Source organism: Mizuhopecten yessoensis, unplaced genomic scaffold, assembly GCF_002113885.1.
Source record: "Mizuhopecten yessoensis strain PY_sf001 unplaced genomic scaffold, ASM211388v2 scaffold4121, whole genome shotgun sequence".
Taxonomy (NCBI): Eukaryota; Metazoa; Mollusca; class Bivalvia; order Pectinida; family Pectinidae; genus Mizuhopecten; species Mizuhopecten yessoensis.
The window spans coordinates 2,283,450-2,297,748 of NW_018405386.1; positions in this window are offsets into that span (position 1 = coordinate 2,283,450).

Consider the following 14,299-nt stretch of genomic DNA (forward strand, 5'->3'; position numbering starts at 1 on the left):
CGGACAGACACTGATGTACCCCCTACATGTGGTAAGAACCGATTAGTTTTCTGAACATCACAGACCGTATTCATCTACAAAATGTAACAGGTTATTGCTACCATTTGAATAATTCTTCAGCACAATGATCTCGAAATCTATTATGCAATTTGTATATATTAACATTGGATGTTTGTTGTCTTGTCCAGAACTTACGCAATAATATCATTATGTCTAAATATAAACCAGTCTGTCTAGTCCCCAAATACATTACTAAGGAGTACGAAGATCGATAGCGAATCCATTTAGGTAAGGAGCATTATAAATATGTCTCGAATTAATGTAATTTCGCTATCAATGGATGATGGTGATATTTTCATTTATATGTTGTGCTTGAAAGCTGATAACGGAAGAGAACATACCAGAATGTAAAGTTCCAGTGGCGCAGTACATGGCTAGTGCACTCGCCTTCCACTGAGAGGGTTAGGTTCCCGACTGAAGGTTAAAAATGTATGGCGTCACCTGTACGACAACGTGGACTGTTCTCCGATTTTCTCCGATATTAAGACTCCATGAGCGCTTTCACCCTGGCTCCACCCAAAAGATAGGGTAGAAAAACGAGAAAGAGAAAAAACAAAACAAAAATGTTACATAGAGGGTATCAGATCAGTTCTGGTTTCATCAATTTTCCCTAAGCGAAAGATAAAAGAAAAACCCCGATCCTACAGGGGGCCTTATAAGTTGCATCTAGCCAATCTCTACCCAGAGTTGTCGTTCCTAACACTAACTAACATGTATTGAGTATAAAGTACGACAACTCTCGGTAGAGATTAACGTAAGTAGTGTTCTGTTTTCGTTTATACGGGCATTTTTTAGCGGACGTACGTTATGAATGAAAGAAAATGTTTAAAGCATATCTGAAAATAATTCATAATAATCATAAAGGTTACACTTTTCAATCGCAATGACCTATTAAACGGTGAATGAACAAAGTTGTCTGGCAACGATAAACATCTTCCCTACCTTCGCAGGTGTGTCTCCCGTTTAAGCCGGGAAAGATCAGCTTGTCACCCCCTAGGGGGAGATAGCCTCGTGCCGATTAGCACGTGTTCAATTGTGACGTCATTAAAATGCGTCACCGGTAATTATGACGTCATCAAAAGTGAATGACGATACCCCACATGTGTTTTTGTTTACACTACTGTTGGTGGAGTTGTGGCTGAAATAATAGGATGGGAGAAAAACAATCACCCCCTACCTTGAGGGTGTGACAGAGAAATCTCCAACCCTCGGGGTGATTTTTTGGGTTGTCTTATCCTCGGCAGAGCCTCGGGTTAGACAACCAAAAACATCACCCCTCGGGTTGGACATTTCTCTATCACACCCTCAAGGTAGGGGAAGATTCTATTAATCAATTCGATCATATGATTCAAAAACATATGGCCGATTGGCTATTTGTACGCTGCTGGAATACCCCAAAAGTTCAAAGATTCAAACTCAATTTCAATATTTCTTTTCTTCTGAATAATTGTATGTGTGTAGGTAACCATTCCAATGAAATGTAAACATCATTCAGGTAGTGTCTTATGTATGTTGACGGAGGCCAAAAATTAACGTATCTTTAAACTAAAATTGTATTAATATGCATTCAAAATGATAAAAAAAATGACAATAAATACATTTCTTTGGTGCTTTTTATATGAAATGTGCCAAATCAAACAAATAGCGATAATGTGATGGGCCTGGCAGTGTCAAATTTACTCCAATAACAAACCAAGATGAATGACAGAAAATATGTCTGTATGCTGTTAATTAGTGATGCAATTTTCCTACAATTTATCTTATTTTCAAACGATCGCTCAAATGCAGGTTCAACCAAAAAGTAGGCCTCGTATGTCCCACTACACACTATGAGAGGCGACTAATGTGGGCTCTACAGAATGCAGAATCTGGAGTTCTTCGTAAGGCTTTTCTGCTTAGGAGACACTTCCGAAATCAAAAATGATTTGATATCTGCCAAATTGCAACACTTGAGATTTATATCTTTGTTTTATCACTTTCTTTCTATTTTGATCGGCTTCATTTGACCTGAGATATTGTGATGACGTTAAACCCCTAACAAACAAACAATATAGTCCAAAATGAATACTGAGTGTACTAATTAGGAGCTCATACCAATTTGCCGTGCTCTTAATTACATCTTTCAACATCAATTCTGCGCTACCTAATAATATAATTTATCTACTATTTAGATGGTTATCACGCTACGTTGTTTACCGTGCTTTGGTCCAGTTTATCCTTGACAAATGGGACGGTATTATAGCTGTCGTGTACTTCCGGTCCGGCAAGTAACCTTGCCCTGACGTCAATATATTAATATTAATAGTTATCACGAACCGGAAACGGCCATTTCAACGAATGATTTTGGGTCAAGAGACCAATATATATTTCGGAATTGTAAAGAGTTTTAAAGATTGTATTACGTTCTCCATGTAAATGTCTTGTGAAAATAAATATGGCCTAGCAGTATTGTTTTGTCGTAAGGAACACTGATAGGGGGAGCTGTGACATTGATGATGCATCGGTTTTTTTTACTATGATCTATCACATAGTTGTTTGCCTCATTAGAAACGCCGTAGCAGTTTATATGGCGTGTCTATATACGACTATACCAATCAAATAGTCACGTGACACTACTGGTGTCGGGTCATCAATCATCCGCCACTTCGGCTCGCCGTTATGTATGCGTTTCCGTTTCGTCTGCTTAGGTAGACTATATTATTCAGTGAACACAAAGTTCATATAGATTACTGAATAAGGTTGCAATAATTACAAACAATTTCGACGCTGAGGTGATCAAAAAATTAAGCAGCAAGGGTAAACACAAACCTTACAAAACCTTCATCCAAATATTGGGTGTAAATTTGAAGAACCGATTCCCTACAAAAAAGATTCCATCGTCCAGACAAAAGGTTATAATCGGTCCCACCTCTAAAGGATTAAACTTTCCAATGACTGATACCCTGCCCGGAGGGTATTTTAGGGGGCATATCGATGTTTGTTGATGAAGTGAAGCCCACAGCGCTAGCCATAAGGTGTAAGCCGCCATTTATACCCAGACATCCTTCAATGCTTGCGTCGATTTCTGGGTTGAGTCTAGACAAATGATGGGACAGGCCAGGGAAGGTCGTAACACCATCACATATATCTTCCCCCCTTTGATTTTATCTAACGTGTGATGGATTGGTGCAATGATGCCCTCATCCTGTTTATGTGTGAATGCCTGTATCTCTAGGAGGCGCTGTATACGACCACATCCGGTACATCGACCGGGATCGATCGAAGATGAACAATACAAGTGCGGTACCATTTCCGGCCTCTGCTGGACGTCGACAATAAACGCCAGGATAAATACAATGGTAGGTATATTAACATCATCTTGTCTTCGATGTACACCACGTATCCGTCTAGGATATCGAACTCCTTAGTTGTAACTGCCACAGCCACGCTCTCCATGGTGATTAGGACAGGGACTCCAGCAGTAGGTCGATTTAGAATTGTCGTGGATCATTACCTACATCAAAACTCATTTGAAATGAAAATGTGGTTTACCAATATCCTGTTAGATAATTGCATTTTTGGAAGCATTACACACATGCAGGGAAGTCCTTCAACACCATCAGCTGCTAATCGGCCGTTAAATAACGTCCTTTTAACAGCTTAGGTAATTTAAGGATGTGCATCCATGTGTGTTGTGTATGCGTGCCTGGGTGCGCGTGTGTGTGTGTGTGTGTGTGTGTGTGTATGTGTGTGTGACAAAGACAGGGTATGTTGGTGTATTTGCCGCCTTGTGATAGCGCGGATATAATGCCGTTAAAGTAAAACAAAACAAAACACCGCGAAACAGAACAACTATACAGTAGGAAAGAAAATGTGAATTACGCATGCATTCATTTAAAAATACTAGGTATGTGAGAGTTTTTTCAACAGGAATGTCAACTAACCGTACAGGATTATCTCTCAAAATGGTCAGTTTCGTATATGCCAATATAATATCGTATTTTATCACTGACTTGCACTCAATATAGGTTAGGTGTGAAATGGAACAAAATAATCGTTTTCTGTAATTTCATACCTAGTATATTATTTACGAATAGCGTATTATATAAAATGAAGAATAATACATTTCGACAACATTTCACAACGAAATATTGTGCAACGCAGTACATGCGTTGAAAACACTGTGACGGGGAAATCATTTACGCAACAACATGCTGAGACTTATGTAACGGTTAGCTCTCCCCTTACATAGTGTAAATGATATTACTTTCATAATGGTTCTAGTGCGTCAATCCCGTAAATGCGATAATTCCTCTATTTGTTCGCGAGGGACCAAGCATGACCCAATCATCAGCATTAACGTGACCTAGTAAGAGAACTGTCTCATTAGAGGATGCAGCCTGTAGCCATTGTCGGAATCGATTGAACAGCTTGACACATTTCAAGCGGCCGACTCTGATACTGTCGGATACAGTCAATCAACTCGCCTGGTCGAAAGTCCAAGGCCATAAGGAGATTTATTGTTGGTCGAAAATAAACACTTATTTTTATATTTTTTAAAGAAGAAAATAACCGAAGATTTAGTATTTCTAAGAAAACACGTTATTTTCTCCTTGATGTAATATTAAGAAAAATCGCTACTTTTGGATATCCTTCGTTTGTTAGGGATTCAGTGAGTTTTACGGTTAGCTGTGGGTGAGTGTTTTCGTTTGCTGATTGCTTTATGATTCCAAACGAAAAGTTTTATCATCAACTTAGACATCAACCTTTTAAGGTGTCGAAATGGATTTGAGCAGGTTAGTAGAACATGGACAAGGAAAGGTCAATTCCCATGATTCAATCAGAGCACGAACTCCATCGACCCAGATTTCTTCAGATGTATACCAACTTATGTGAAGCCACCAAAGTATGAGTCAAAATCGTGAAATCATTATCTACAGACCTCGATACAAACACAAAAATATACAATCCATCGTTTAATACCCGAGACATTAACATATAAAACATCGTCATTTCCCATATTCACTACAAACGGAACCAAATGTGGGTTCATGTACAACAAGTAGACCAGACCGCATAAGCATACCTACACCGCACATGGTTACATTTTACGTAAGGAATACTCGCGTTATTGTAACGCATGTGATCAGTCATTTACAGTCAAACATTTTATGTAAAAATAAAATAAGAAACATCCACATCAGTACAATGTGTCAATTTTGTTAATTTGTGTTAGGAAACAAATATGGAAAATAAACGTAACAAAAAGACCTGTCCGATTCCATCACTCCATGTTTAACTGCTAGTGGTTAATGTTAACTAGGGATAACATTATAGCGATATTCTGTACATGTTCCACTCTACTATAGCTTTAATCTATTGTTGCTTACTTCATTCCTCTATTTATTAACGCCTTTCCTAGTTTCTTGACACTTTTCGTCTTTTTCCCTCAGACCTCTCCTTTTCTCTTATTTCATTCCCCTTGCTTCTCTTGATAATTCCCTCCTTTCATCTGAAACACGTTCCACGCTTCCTCTGCATTATTATGATATCTGCATTTGATTCATTTTCTTCTGTACATTTTTGTCACCTTTAGTAAGTGACGGGCGTAGTCGAAGCCATTGTTCCGAGGCGTTATCCTCTTTAGTTATTTTGACCATTAAAACGTATTATCGGAGGTGCCCCCATATTTAAATGCCGACTGGTTTCCTTACTTCCATCTTTGACGACTCCGAGACTTGATATCCGAGACTTGATACCCCCGCAGGTTTGCGGGGAAAATAGGCCTGGTGTATCTCACTTGCATGTCGTAGAAGGCGATTTATGTGGGGTCCCCTGAAGAATCGGGGTTGTCTTCTGCCACTTCTGCGAAGCGATCATCGATCATCGATCACCGATTTAAACATTTAGTATCTCTATTTTCTCTCTTCAATCAAACAGCCTTTCTATTTTCTAGTGCCTTGCTTGGCAATACCTCACTTTTGGCCTTAGTGTTAAACGTTCATCCAAGTAGGGTAGTCAGTGGGTTCTCTCCCCAAGCCATTCGACATTCAGAGTAATGGAAACTGTGCTACCAACTGTCAGGTAACCGGTGGTGTATTGTGCTTGGTGCCTTTAGCATGTTTTTTTTCAGTCAGATAGCAGTCTAAAGTCGGCATCAGATCCGCGCTATCGCAAGGAGGAAAATACACCAACATACCCGGGTTGCAGCACATATACACACATGCACGCATACATTACACACATGGAGGCATGTCCCTAATTGACCATAGCAGCGGTAAATAGGGCGTTAAACCTAATAAAACCAAAACAAAACCGAGATACTTGAATGCTGAATCAACTCTTCCCTGGCCTTTCTAGGTACTGCTGTACTAACCCTTTTTCCTATAGCTGTTTCATGATGATATCCCATTAATTCCTGGCAATATCCATCATTGTTGTGAATTTTTCATTCGGAACTAAAAACAGTAAGCAGCCCAGACTCGTAGCTAGTACTACAAAGTATGGGAAAATCAGGACGTTTAGAACATTTCATACAGTACTACTATGTCATATAAATACCTTAGCTGTTAATAGGACGCTAAACCCAGTAAACCAATGGAATTACCAATACATTGTTGTTGTTTCTTTTAATTTTTTTTAATGTTGTCACCTTATCTTCATTTTGTATCTGGCCTTGATTGGAAGAATAACTGGAAAGGAGGCAGTAGAACAGCACTTAACCTACAACCGGAAGAACCTTAAAGTAAATTTGCAATTCAACATGGTGTTGGCTCATTAGCAGTAAAGTAGGGCAAAGCGCAGATCTGTTTATAGGACGATAAAACCAAAGTGAGTTTTTTTTTGTTTTTTTTTATATTGTTTTATTTTTTCAAGTTTTTTGTTACATCTACATCAAACAGACATTACACACAAACTCTCACTTGTAGACAGAAGCATGCGTTTCTCAATCATAGTCATTTATACACATCATCATCATCATCATCATCATCGTTGTCGTCGTCATCATCATCATCATCATCATCATCATCCATCATCATCATCATCATCATCATCATCATCATCATCATCATCATCATCATCATCATCATCATCATCATCATCATCATCATTATCATCATCATCATCATCGTCCATACACATTGACAATAATCATCATCATCATCATCATCATCATCATCATCATCATCATCATCATCATCATCATCATTATCATCATCATCATCGTTGTCCATACACATTGACAATAATCATCATCATCATCATCATCATCATCATCATCATCATCATCTTATCATCATCATCATCATCATCTTATCATCATCATCATCATCATCATCAGAGAGAGAGATCTGGGCCAGTAAAATAAAAAAAGATTTAAATAAGTTAATTAAGAAGAATTATCAAGGAATCGAGGAGAGACGGAGAACATGAAAAATATTAAAAGCTGTTTTTACCTTGGTATTATTTAAATTACACTTCCGCATAGTCTAATATTTTTATCCATTTTCTCCATTCTTTCTCAAACCTATCCTGTGCAGAATCACCTTGACTGTTTACAATATATTTTTGAACAGTATAATGTTCTTTAATCATGTTAACTAAGGCATTTGGGCTCAACGTTTGATGTCGACATCTTGTTTTATAAATATAAAACTTAATAATAATTAAAATTTCATTGTCAATTCTATTATATGTCATATTCACGTTTGGTACCAATAGTCCAAAAAGAAAACTGATTTTATTAAATGAAAATGGGATAAAAAATGCATCTAACAATATTTCAAAACTTTGTAAAAATGTCTGTACTTCTCTACATTCCCACAAAATATGAATGATTGTTTCTTGTTCTAAATTACAAAGTGTCCAGAGTGGACTTGTCACTAATCCTACTTTAAACATGGATGAATTTGTTGTCAAAATATGATGAACAATTCTATACTGAAACCATTGTAGTCTTAAACTTTTTGTTATTCTAAAAGGGGTCTTATATATATCATTCCAATTAAAATTATTCAAATCTAATTTTTCTTCCCATTTTCTCCTCCCAGTAACAATATTATCTTTTTTTACCATAAGATTATAAAAATCTTTTATCCCTTTTACTGTTTTTAAGAAAAAAATAACATTACAGGGTATGATAGGGTATACAATAGCATCCTTTTTACAATCAATTTTAGCTGAATATTTCCTTATTGTAGTTAATACACCATGATATTGGAGAAAATTTGTATTTACCTGATAAATTTGAGCAAATTCTTGAAATGTGTAAAAAGTGCAAGTCTCAATGTCTTTTATTAAGTCATAAATTATAGTCACTCCTTTATTATACCATGTCTTGAAAAATATTGATTTTCCCCCAATAGTAAAATTCCTATTGTACCATAATGGCATTTTCCAGATGCAACTTTCATTAATTTGTTTCACCCGCTCCTTTTCATTAAACCTTCTCCATGCTTTAAAGACATCTTTCCAAAAATAATTTGTGCACTTATTAAGACATATTGAAATGTAATCACTTCCACAATGAGATAGCATATGTAAGTCAAGATGTGTTTCTAAGATAACTTGCCACTTGCCCGACTTCTGATATAATCTCCGTATCCACCCTAATTTTAAGGAATCAATGAATGACCTTATATTAACCATTTTAAGACCTCCTTCAAAATAATTTTGAAATATCACATCTCTCCTTATTTTATCAGTTTTACTGTTCCATAAAAAGTTAAAGAGAACATTATTTAATTGATTCAAAAAAAGATCATCAGGATTTGGCAATGCAATAAATAAATGGTTAAATTGTGATATCATTAAAGATTTTATCAGATGGATTCTACCTATAGGAGTAAGTGATCTTCTGTTCCATGCCATGATAAGTGCTTTAAGTTTAATTAATTTTTTATCAAAATTTAATTTTGGGATTTCATGAAGATTGACACTAAATTCTATTCCCAGAAGCATGAATTTTGTCCTACCCCACTGCAATTTTAGATCAGGTAAAAATGTATCTTCACTATGTATTTTGCTCCCTATCCAAACCACCTGGGTTTTGTCTATATTTAACTTCAAACCAGATATTTTAGCGAAAGTATTCAATTCTGCTATCGACTCTTTTAAAGACCTTTCTGAACCATCTAAAATGAGAGAAGTATCATCAGCATATTGAGAAATAAGGATTAGACTTTTATTTACTTCTATACCCTTTTAATCTTATTGTTATTTCTAAGTCTTATGCCTGGTATTTCAACACACAAGATGAAAATGTAGGGGGCGATTGGATCACCTTGGCGACAGCCTCTTTTTATGTTTAGGAATGATGAAAGATTACCACCTTGGTTTATAGTTGAACTTACATTGGTGTGTAGTAGTTTTACCCAGCATCTAATATCAGAACCAAAATTAAAATAATTAAAAACTTTATCAACAAATTCCCATGAGACTGAGTCGAATGCTTTCTCCAAATCTACCATTAATAACATACCTGGAATATATCTTTCTTCTGCATATTGCATAATGTCATAAACTAATCTAGTATTATCCCCTATATATCGGCCTGAAAGAAATCCTGTTTGATCTTCACTAATTAATTTATCTAAAACTGTTCTAATTCTACATGCTATCGATCCGGACGCTATTTTATAGACTATGTTCAATAATGGTATGGGTCGCCAACTTTTTATGAACTGCCTAGGTTTATCTCCCTTGGGAATACATGTTATAATACCTTGCCTTTGTGTTACTGATAGCAAACCTTCCCTATACCCACAATTTATAGATCTAACAATGAACCCCCCTAGCTGTTTCCAGAAACACTTAAAAAATTCTACAGTAAACCCATCAGAACCAGGACTTTTGTTATTTTTCATATTTTTCAAAGTTTTTGTTGCTTCATCTAAAGTAATGAACCCTTCTAGACCAAAATAATCGTTATTTTCTAATTTTAACATCACATGTATTCAAAAAATCTGCTAAATCTATATCATCAATATCAGTATTATTATCATATAATTTTTCATAAAATAAACGAACTTCTTCTAAAATTTCATTCTGTTGTGTAATAATAACATTATCATCTTTCTGTATCTTTGGTATAATCTTGGAAGTATAATTCCTATTTTCTAACTTGAAAAAATAATTTGTTGGCTTTTCTCCTTCCTCTTGCCATCTTGCCCTAGATCTAATTATACTACCTCTTACCTTCCTCAACCTAATATTTTCCAATTCCCTTTTCTTAATTTCTAAATCTTCTATGTCTACATGTTCCTGCTCTTCAATAGTTTGTATTTTTCTCTTAAGATCATCTTCCTCCCTACTTTGCTGTTTCTTTCTATAAGATGAATAAGATATACTTTTACCTCTGATTTCCATTAATAATGTTTCAAGAAAAAGCTGGTCATCAATTACAAATTCTATTTCTGTATCTGGTATATTCATTATAGCATTCAGATTATACACTGGCAAAGAGTACTGAGTTTTTGTTTCTAAAATAATATTTTTCACCATTTGATGATATTCTTCCTCATATAAAAGAGATGAATTAAATTTCCACAATCCCTTTCCCCGCTTGAATTCATTCAATTTTAAAACAATTATAGGGAATGAGTGGTCGGACCTGTAACCTGACTCAATAGCTGATTTATGAATACTAGATAACAAATTTTCTGAAATAAGAAAAAAATCTAAACGAGACTGTTTTAATGGGTTCTTCTTTCTCCAGGTATATCTTTTACTATCTTGATGCAATTCTCTAAAAATGTCTACCATTGAATAGTTTTCCATAATTTCAATAACTTTTTCTCTTGCTTTTTTATTATTAATGTTCTTATAGCTTTTGTCATAATCTAACTCAGGATCTAATACTAAGTTGAAATCTCCACATATAATAAATTTGTCATTTCCAAAGTCGTCAATTGTGTCAGTTAAAATATCAAAAAAATTAGGTGTGTCTGTGTTTGGGCCATATAGCGTGATCAATGTAACATGTGAACCCTCTAATTCAATATCAAGGGCTAAAAAAAATCCTGACATTTCTTTCCTTTCCCTTTTCACCTTAATTTCAAAATTATTATTTATAAGAATAGCTACCCCCCTGGCATTGGACTTGAATGAATTAAAAAAAACAGTCGAACCCCCATTCATTTCTGATAACATTCTGGTTCTCTTCAGTAAAATGAGTGTCCTGTAGACAATAAATACAATATTTTTTCGATTTTAAGTATGAAAAAAGGTCCCTTCTTTTAATTTTGTCCAAACACCAAAGTGAGGTGTTGTCAAGCAAGGTGCATGGAAACAAAAGGGGAAGTTTCTTGGGAGAAATATAAATATCCTAAATGTTGCAATGGGTGAAGCAGACTTGTAAATGTTGCTTTTGTGTCTCCCAGGGGAACGGCACAGAGTCAAATCTACAATTATGCAATGTATCCCCACATAAGTTGCCTTTCACAACATCCGGTTGGTATCAGCAAGTATTTTCTTTTTTTCTGACCTGCAGGGGTGCCAGGAAGCGAGATTGACAACATGTAAGTCGAGATCGAGATATGTAAGGTGAACGTAAGACACGCATAATGTTTATAATATTTCAGTTACATTCTAAGTATTGCTGTTTATATATATGTATCCTTGGGGTGAAATATCCATGGCAACGAAACAACACTTTCGTCGTTGTTAGAGTAACTGTGTATAGTAAATAAAACAAAATTAACCGGAAGTTGAATTTCCATAAATTTTGTTAAGACAAGTATAGTAACAATCGATGGCAGTGGAGTATTAAGAACATGGGATTCGTCTAGACCATACGGACAAGTCATTAACAATCGGTAAACAACTTCCTCAGCGTTAAACTTAAAGCTTGCTCCATTAAAACGCTAGCGTCTGCAAGGGCGAATGGGATTGGTTCGACAGGAAGGGGGAAAAAAACATGCCAGTAACACCTGTCTTCTGTGTCAAACAAATCAAGGAACATGGTATTAAAATGTGCGCTACTTTAACAGTGTATAAAAAGTTCTCGTTCACTTAATGTGTTTTTATAACTAAAAGTACAGAAGTATTTTATCTGTTTTGTGTAACTATAGAGATAATGTTACAATCCCCGTCTTGTGAAACAAACGTCTGTTATGTTGTACAACATACCCTTAAAACATAATATAGCTGTTACACAACTCATCCTGCAGTCGCACATTCTCGAACTTTGATAATCCTCGGTAAAACCAACTTCGAGTCTATTATGTTTTTATCAAGTCGGTGGTTGACAAGATGGCGGCAGTCAAGATAGCTGTGCCGTTTGTCACGAGCGTTGAGGTGATAAGTGGACGTAAACAAGTACATAGGTTGTTCAGCATCATTTTTTTTAATTGTTAAATACAAAGACACTAAAGAAGGCTTGTTTAGCAATAGGTGTTTAGTGTGAGTATTGCTCTCGTGAAGTGTTGTAATTACCAAACTGTTTCATAGAAGTACATGTAACCTAAATAAGATAGATTAAATGTCAACTGTGTCAATACTATCTAAAAAGGTGTATAACCACTCAACAAAACATTCATTTATCACTTATCAAAGTTCTTCGGTTTTGTTATTTTTGAATATCCGTCATGCATTCTAAATGGTTTTTTGTTGGGTTTTTTTGGGGGGGGGGGGGGGGGGGGGGGGGGAGCCTTTAGTGTTACCAATACTACCCGCAAATATACCAATGGATCTCCAACATGAAAATGTGTTGTGTCAATGAAAGCCTGCCATTTTCAAACTCCCGGAATTCAGTTTTCTAAGGGTGTTGTCTGTCGATGGAACTAGGCTTCTATAAGACTTTGTCGGTGAAACTATAGCTCCATGACGCGTTAACCGTCGGTAGAACACTGGTTCAGTGAGACCTTACATGTAACAGAGACTATTGTACTTAAATCTGACTGAGATTGACATGGCAGGCGTCGTTGATGAGGCACAAGATCCTTACTCTCTCGGGATACATGCAGTCTTATTCTCTTTATTTACTTAACGAGCCTAACCTCTGGAATTTCGAGGGTGATAATTCACAGATCATGGAAAGTTTGGGTATAAATTAACAAAAGCTCTTTTATCTATATGTGGCAGGCACCTATTAAGTGCTTGGTCAATTAAAGCTTTAAGTATATAAATTCTCCTTTTCATTCTTCTTCTGTATATCTTTTACATTCTTTATCTTGTATTTCATTTACTCCATTCATTTACTTTTTATACGTCCGTGTCCAATTTGTGCGAGTTATGCGTTTTACCCGTGTTAATGTCCTATTCACGTGCGTGTCGTGTTTGTCACGTGGTGTCCTATATTCATGTCCCAGAGAGTTGGGGTCGGGTATCGTATTTGGGCATCTCTTGCCAAATACGTCGACGGAGAAGGACGTATATGCCGTGTCCACTTGAGCCCGCTAGTATTGGCAAGACAGTTGCATTTTGCTGTTAAACAGCGATAAACAACATAAGAGAACTCTAACGCCGGTGTTGGAGTATTATGTAATGGCCCTGTAGAGGAACCCGGCTACATATATTTCTCTTAATTTTCTGCGATTTTCCCGTGAACGTTCTATGTCGGTCGAAGTATTTTACAAAAAGATGCTAACTGTCGGTAAAGCTAAGTTTCCATGAAGACGTTTTCTGCGGGTTGAACTGCGGTTCCGTGAAATGCTGTCAGTCGGTGGAAGTATTATTCCACAAGAAGTTCTTTGCTGATTAAATGAGGTTAAAATGTTCTGTCGGTGGAAGAATTATTTTAAAAATGTTCTTTGAGGTGGAACTATGGTTCCCATGGTAAGTGGGGGTTTTTCGGTGGAACTACCGTTCAATGAGGTGTTGTCAGTTAGTGGATATATGGTTCAAATGAAACTTTCTTGTTGGTAGAACTATAGTTGCAGAAGCGGTTTTCTGTCGGTAGAACTATGATTCATAGGAACGATGGTTCAGCATTTAGGATAATGTCAACAACTGGTTCACCCGTTGTCAGTATAATATCACCGGGCAGTATGCTGTCCTCTGTGCCTTCGGCATGGTGTTTCAGTGAGGTAACACTATAAAGTCGGCATCAGATCCGTGCTATCACCAGGAGGCAAATACCCCAACATACACACATCGAAGCACGTTCTTAAATAGTCCGAATTATTCTGACGTTTTATCGACTTTTTTCATATCGGTCTGTCGTCGATTAACGTCGGAACTCCGGCCCTCTATAATATGCGGGAAATATGCGACCCGCGCCCGGAGCGCACTTCAAACTTATAATATAGAAACAAATCGT